At 41.1% G+C, this 8,604-nt stretch overlaps 1 pseudogene; it reads left to right on the forward strand.

Moving 5' to 3' along the window:
* The first annotated feature begins 4,854 nt into the window (after positions 1-4,854).
* Positions 4,855-4,972, forward strand: LOC124556913 (annotated as a pseudogene).
* Positions 4,973-8,604: the final 3,632 nt, after the last annotated feature.

The following is an 8,604-nucleotide window of genomic DNA, read 5'->3' on the forward strand; positions in this document are numbered from 1 at the left end:
AAGCGTCATAGAAAATTTATTTCCCGTTCTACAATGTTAAATTTCTGGAAATGGAAAGCTTAAAGTCCAATTGGAAAAATAAGTGTACTTTGCAAATGTGATTAATGTTCAAACTGGTGGCCTTCAGCATCAATACATTTCTGAGTACGAGTCACCACTGATTCCGTACATCGTAACAAAGTGTCCAATGAGATTTCTACGCACACCGCCTGAATCTCATTCCAAAGTGTGTCGAGGTTACGTGGTTTACGTTTGTACACCTCATCTTTTACTGTGCCCCATAAGAAGAAATCCAGCGGCGTGAGGTCTGGAGAGCGTGCAGGAAACTCTATTGGTCCCCTGCGTCCTATCCACTGGCCTGGCACGTTGTGATCCAGGTAGGCTCGTACTTCCCTATGATAGTGCGGCGGGGTGCCAACTTGTTGGAAATAAAACTCATCATTGCCGCATATTGCACGAATGGCAGGGAATATGGAGTCGGCAAGCATTGTTAGGTACGTTTCTCCAGTACCTTCAAAGCGGAAAGGCCCAATGAGTCCTCTTGCAGACAAGCCACACCACAGATTTACACCAGGTAAATTCACAGCCTTTTCAACTGTAATGTGAGGATTATCTTCAGCCCAGTACACACAACTGTGCCTATTGACAGTTCCATTGAGTTTGAATCGGGCTTCACCCGACCAAATTATGCTACCCATAGATCCCGGTTCACGTCTCACCAACTTCTGAACCCATTCACAAAATACTAACCTTCGATCTGGATCGTCGTCACTTAGCTGTTGCACCAGCTTTGGAATGTACACACGAAACTTGCCTTTCTTCAGCACTTGCATTACTCTCACGTGCCACTTGCCTTGAAGATTTTTGAGGCGACCGTTCAAACAGTTCCAAGACCGCAGTTGTGGAATCATCACTTGTAGCTGCACGAGGTCGCCCTGATCGACCTTTATGCGGATCACACACTGTTCCACGAATTTCGAATTTGTCTCGTAGATGTATAATTGTTAACCTAGAAGGTGGTTCTGCAGCATACTCACTTCTCCACTGTCTTGGAACCGCAGCTACATTCTCAAACTTCCAGTACCACTTAATTATCTGTTTCCACGCTTCAAAGCTCAAACGCACGTCAGCCATATTGCAATTACTTCCTTGCCACTGCTGCCACCTGTTGAAGAAACATAACATTACTTTCTCACCTTGTAGAACGGGAAATAAATTGTCTATGACAGTTCAAAGTGTGTACACATTTTTTTGACGCACCATGTGTATTACAGGCTTATTCGGTATTGTGCTTTAATTCAAATAGAAACTGTAGTAAGCAGGGTCACAAACCGAATAAATCACAATTATGTATTACTCTTTGACGTACGATTCCTCATACCAAAATACTCAGAAAATATCTCTTAAAAACCTCTGAAAGTTTGTCGGTGGAGTTCTGGTTCGCCCTGTATAGGTCCGCAATTAGCGTGAAGTAGTACATGTTACATTATCAAATTATACATGTGGATTTACCTTTAAATTTGCATCTGTAATATGGTAATGCTTCATATAATACTTCTCAGCGATTGTGGACCTATATATTCAGCAATAATGATGTGTAGCCTGAGGTCTGCATAGATGGTGGGATACTTCACTTAATTCCCCTCTTACTACCTAATGCCATTATAACATTGACATTCAGATATCCCAGTGTGTTATAATCTCACATTTGCAACCAGTAACGGATGACAGAACTCATGTTATTGACTACCTTGTGTCGTTATAACGTCGGCTTTCTGCTACCTACATGTGACAACTGTACATTTGCATCGAGTAAAAGATGACATCTAGCCCGAGATCTACATGTACATACATATGTTTTTTCACTTAATTAACTGTATTATTTCCCTATGATATTACTTTGTGTAAAGACAGTTATGTCTTTCAGCTTATTATCAACATCTGCTATAAACTTTTGCACCTACACTCTTTTTTATTTTGTGCATATGTTTAACTCGACTGGTCTAGTTTGAATATATAGAAGCATAGGTTAAATCGTCTAAGTCATCTGACAATACTATGTTTCCATTTAAAGAGCTATATGGTTCTTTAATTAAACTCTGTAATGCCTGGCTTTATTTATTGTATAAAACTAGGCTTTATTATGGCTCAGCTTCTATCCACAACAAGGTGTATTTCTTGTACGAATTCCATTGTTGTTTTACTTGACACCCTGTACGTGACGTAACACACTTACATTTGTTTAAAAAGTTAGTAGATTTCCCTTTTGTTGTCTTTTCGTTTGTCTGCAATGTCAACACATTTAACTTCCAAAAAAAATGGTTCAAATGGCTCTGAGCACTATGGGACTCAACTGCTGTGGTCATAAGTCCCCTAGAACTTAGAACTACTTAAACCTAACTAACCTAAGGACAGCACACAACACCCAGCCATCACGAGGCAGAGAAAATCCCTGACCCCGCCGGGAATCGAACCAGGGAACCCGGGCGTGGGAAGCGAGAACGCTACCGCACGACCACGAGATGCGGGCATTTAACTTCCACTTTCACTAGTTTTCGATTTAATATTAGCGAAGATATTCAACAGAGATATTTTACTAAACTCTTTGTTGTTGATATAACATCTCTCTGTCATAAAGTAACGTTTTTACCGCCAGTGGATGTTTCACAGGCAGTATATCTGTGATGGTACATTATAGACGATTGCCTTCGCTTGTTTCAAATATTTATGCCCCTCCGTATTTCTCGTCACTTTGGTATTAATCAGCATTATTCTGTGTTACTACTGTAAATGTTGCACTTAACTATTGATTGTTGACTTTCACTACGATAATTTTGAAGTTATATAAGCACAGAAGGAACATGAAGCATACTTTCCGTGATCTGTTTTCACACCGTAAGTACAGATATGTATGGTATACCGCTATTTTATCCACATTACATTATTTTCGTGTTCATTAAATGTATTAACTTTTGATGTTGACAGACGTACTGTGATTCTGGTCTAAGACCAAAACCTTTAGACATATAGGCATATAATAAACAACTATGGTGAGTAATGTATTTTACCAAAGACATATTAGGTAGTTTATTTCATAAGTGTAGCAGTATCGCTTGTCTACTAACCAACCTTTCCCACAAATTAGCTATTTGTTGCTGTCCATTTCTAAACTTTAGAGTTATGTTTGTTGTGACTTTCTAGCGTCAATTATGTAATTATTATTGTACATCTCCTTTGATAATGCTTGGTTATAAACCACTTAGTAATCTATTGGACAGAGACTGGATACTTTATATAATGTAAGAACACTTGAATCTCCTATATTTGCTGTATATTAGGAACATAATTTGGTTGATTCCCTTGTACCGTCTCATTCCACTAACCTTCATCAATACACAAAGTCGATAAATAATCCACGTTAAAAGTGTCTCACAACTAGAACATTTTAATCATCAGTGATAATATACTATGGATGTTTGATTATATGTCATATTTTTCTTTTAGCTAAAAGAGTCGTCTAAACTTGGTTGTTAACTTGTAGGGCAATCATGGAACAGATCTTAGATTTCAGTGTGACGTCACCCTTAAACTCATTCGAGTAGAAGCAATGTTAGGATTCTACAAGGAAATTAACAGTGGACTTCTGGGTAAAATCATCACAGAATTTATTTAAAACGATTTGGGGAAACCTTGCGAAACTTAATCAGTTTAGTGAGGGGCATATTAAACACTCTCCTCGCGACTATGCAATTCAACACGACCTCTTCTTTTCACACTTTCCGCGTTTATATTGAAAAAATTGTGTAATAAACAACTACGTAAATGATTCTGTGCAACTTCACTATTAAGATTTTGACTTAGAACTATGATGAACCAGCATTCGTATAAAAAATTCGACCTTCAAATTGTCTAAGAATACGACCCGGTAATAGTGCATCACGAAAGTTTATTAAATTAACTACAACTGTATTAAATGCACTCATAAGACACGAATGTAATATCTGACTTTCTTTGCCTAACTTCTATTATTTGGCTACAAGAGAATCACGCGTATACTGAGAGCAAATAGAAATACCGCATATTTATATTTGGCAGATCGATAAATTTCAGTACGACTCCCTAGCTGTTACAGTATTAGCGAAATTTATAAATTCTGGACTACTTCAACAAGCGTTTCGTTATCACACAACTATGAAGCACACTGTGAAACGTATTGCCAGCACCAGAAGACATGAGAACATTATACTTAATCAACACAACATACGTCGGGAAGAAACATCCGTGTCTAATTTGGGCTACTGCTTGCATTTTGATAAAATACGTTCGCAAAGCATTTGTTGCTAATTAGCACCTCCGAAGCAAATAAGTTCTACTTACTTCCCCACAACTTTACAGCACATATTACCAGTTTATCACATATTACTTGTACATTTTGCTCTGCAGCCAGTAATCTGGAAGTATCTCAAGAACTATTATGAACCTTTGCATTCGCGCATCCCGAGGGATTGAAGTGGAGGTCATACATGTTTGGAAAGTTATGTTTGGTCCTCACTTCTTTCCCTCGGTGCACGCGGTAATCGCCACGTAAGGATTAGCTAGTGCAAGACGACAGGTGACCGTTTTCACGTTTCCTATTAAAACACATTGTAGAATAAATAATGACATAAAGGATTCAGTGCAACTTCACTATTAAGATACTTCAACGGGCGTTACGATATCAAGTAAATATGAAGCACACTGTGAAAACACCTGCGAGTATCAGAAAACATGACAATATTATCTCTAATCAGGACAACATATGTCTTGAAGAAATAGACCATGGGTAATTTGGGCTATTGCATGCATTCTGGTTTGGGCAACGGCCTTGCCGCAGTGAATCCACCGGTTCCCGTCAGATCACCGAAGTTAAGCGCTTTCGGGCGTGGCCGGCACTTGGATGGGTGACTATCCGGGACGCCGTGCGGTGTTGCCATTTTTCAGGGTGCACTCAGCCTCGTGATGCCAATTGAGGAGCTACTCAACAGAATAGTAGCGGCTCCGGTCAAAGAAAACCATCATAACGGCCGGGAGAGTGGTGTGCCGACCACACACCCCTCCTATCCGCATCCTCAATTGAGGATGACACGGCGGTCGGATGGTCCCGGTGGGCCACATGTGGCCTGATGACAGAGTGCTTTTTATGCATTCTGGTGAAGTATCCTCGCAACGCATTTGTTGCTAATCAGCACCTCCGAAGCACGTAAGAAGCCACACTTTTTCCCCAGAGTTTTACCTCGGACGCTAACAGTCTGACAGTTATTACTTACAAATTTTTGTCTGCAGCCAGCAATCGGGAGATATCTCAACAACTACAGTGAACCAACGTGTTTCGCGCATCCCGAGAGATGGAAGTGGAAGCCATACATGTTTGTGAAATACTCTCTGGCGACCGCTTCTGTCGCTCGGTGTGCGAGATATTCTCTAAGCGGGGATTAGCCAGTGTAAGGTGACTGGCGACAATTTTCCCATGAGTGGGGCAGTGCTACTTGACTCAGCTTTGTTTGTTCTACCAATAACGTGAAGTTCTGAGGTGGTCGTACATTAGATAACATACCTGAGACGGGAAAATACTGGTAACGACTCAATTTAAAAAGTTTTCAGCCGATTACTATACCTCACAAGATCCTCGGATTTCTGTTAATTTTTCTTTTTAATTTGTAAAAATACGGAAGAAATATTATGGATACGTCGTTTCTACAAAGAGTTGCGTGTATGTAAGAGAAATTTCCTGTCTGTTGGTGATCAAGTGTGGTTGCAAGCTGAGTGGATCATTAGATGAAACCTCGCCATGAACTAAACTGCACATTCATAAAGTAAATTTATTTATTCCATTCCGTGTTTATTAAAGGGTTTTAATTCCACGTAGGTCCAGTAAAATTGTTGGCACATTCTGTATTACTCATAGTCTAATGCAACGGTACATTTTTATGATTCAGTATCAGCTTCAACACACCATGAATGTTAGTTTATGTACTATACCTTCCGCTACCTAAAGAAGCTGTGTAACAAAATTGCAGACCAAAGCGAATGGAAGTGCGTAAGCTAAATAAGCTGCCATCTTCATATGTACTGCGTAAGTGGGAAAACGCACAATTAATTTAAGGCATGGAAAAATTAAATTAATATTTTCTGACGACCATGTTAAACTGCCTCCTCCTGACTGTCCAATGTTTACACCAGTTCACTCCCTCACACTTTCCATTCTGTCGTATCTCTCAAATTTTCTAACAATTAACTACGTGCAACGTGTATTATACTGACTTAACAGCTATAGTGAATCAATATTCTCTATACCGTTTTGAGAAACTCGCTGAATTTACATCATGTATAAATAATATACAGTAAAACCGCATGAGGAACGTCCTTTTAAAATAAATAGACTAGACTATTTACAATAAATGCACCGATTAGTGGGCTCGGCACAAGCAGCAAGAGACATGAGAATAACGTCGCAGGTCAAACTCAACATACAGTAGACGGACAAGAATATAAAAATACAACGATGACTGGCTGCTTCAACATTAATGCAGATGCTAGTCAGCCTGCATGTTGCGCTGTCGTATTTGACCACGAACAGCAATGTTCTCAATACATTGCAAGTATCTGTCACGGTCAGAACAGTGTTTTATGTAGTTGTGAGTGCAGCATGTCGAAGCTAAGTGAATTCGAACGTGGGTATGTCATTGGTGCTCGTATGATGCTGCCCCAACCAAGGAAGCTGAAGTGTTTGATGCTTCGAGAGGCACCGTATGAAAGATGTGTACTGCATAAAGGGAAATCGGAAAAACATAATGGTCTAAGCTACAAAACGGACAAAAGTGTGTTTTGAGTTGTCGTGACAGACGGTCACTGAAGACGTCGACAACTGCTGAAGTCGCTGCAGAAATGAATGTCGCATAAGTGAAACATGTCAGAACGAAAACAACTTGAAGGGTGCTCCTTAAGCAAGAAAATCCAGAGCGATCTGGAATTCCATCCACTCATCAGAGATCTAAATATCAGTAACAGGAAAACGTGGTGCCAAAGTCACAAAATCTGGACTACGGAGCATTAGGTCCGATGATTCTTGTTTCACCAAAAAATATCCAAAGGTGTGTGAAATCTTATGGGACTTGACTGCTAAGATCATCAGTCCCTAGGCTTACACACTACTTAACCTAAATTATACGAATGACAAACACATACACCCATGCCCGATGGAGGTTCAAATGGTTCAAATGGCTCTGAGCACTATGGGACTTAACATCGCTGGTCATCAGTCCCCTAGAACTTAGAACTACTGAAACCTAACTAACCTAAGGACAGCACACAACACCCAGTCATCACGAGCCAGAGAAAATCCCTGACCCCGCCGGGAATGGAACCCGGGAAACCGGGCGTGGGAAGCGAGAACGCTACCGCACGACCACGAGCTGCGGACCCCGAAGGAGGACTCGAACCTCCGCCGGGACTAGCCCCACAATCCATGACTGTAGCTCTTTAGACCGCTCGGGTAATCCCGCGCGGCTCTTATTTCACCATCTCGAACTTCGAGTCGAGTTGATTTCCCAATAGTGAGACATGACAGGAATTCGATGATGATTGGCATTCATATTGTGGTATACCGTGGGCACCATATTACTCTTGGCAAGTCTACATCTACATAAATAATTCACAAACCACCTGACGGTGTGTGACGTAAAGTACTTCTGGTTCCACTAACTAATCCTGCCTTCACTGTTCCGTCCGTGACGGCGCATCGGAAGAATGATCGTCGTGAAGCCTCTCGATGAGCTCTAATTTCTCGATTTTTCACTTTGTGGTCATTTCGCGAGATGTACGTGGGAGAATGTAATACGTTGTTCAACTCTTCACGGAAAGTACACTCCCGAAATTTCAGTAGCAAACCTCTCCCTGAAGCCCAATGCATCTCTTGTGGCGTCTACCAACTGAGTGTGTTGAACGTCTTAGTAACGTTCTCATGCCTACTGAATTATCCCTTGACGAAATGCGCCGCTCTTCGTTGCATCTTCTCTGCAGACCGTTATTCTTCTTCTTCTACAAACCGATATTGTCTTCTGGCCTTGATACATTCTTACAGAACAGCCTCAAGGAGCTTATACTACATACACAATATACGATGTAGACAGTAACGGACCTATTATACCTCACTGGGGTATTCCCCGAAATTACCTGTACACCTGAAGATTTTGTTCCTATAAGGGCGACGTGTTGAGCTCTATATGCAAGTAAGTCGTGAACCCAGTCGCAAATCTGTTCAGATACTCCGGAAGCTTGTAGTTTCTCACTAAATGACAGTGCGGGATAGTATCGAATGCCTTCCTGAAATCAAGAATCGCTGCATCAGCCTGAGTGCCGATCATTACAGCACTGTGGATCTCATGGAGGAAAAGAAGGAGTTGAGTTTCACAAGTTCTCTGTTCACGGAATCCATGTTGTTTTTTACAGAGGTAGTATTCCTTCTCGAAAAACGTCATAATACAAGAGCTTGAATGCCGGTCGGGGTGGCCGAGCGCTTCGAGGTGCTACAGTCTGGAGCCGCGCGACCGCTACGTCGCAGGTTCG

Source organism: Schistocerca americana, chromosome X (genome assembly GCF_021461395.2).
Source record: "Schistocerca americana isolate TAMUIC-IGC-003095 chromosome X, iqSchAmer2.1, whole genome shotgun sequence".
NCBI classification, from domain to species: Eukaryota; Metazoa; Arthropoda; class Insecta; order Orthoptera; family Acrididae; genus Schistocerca; species Schistocerca americana.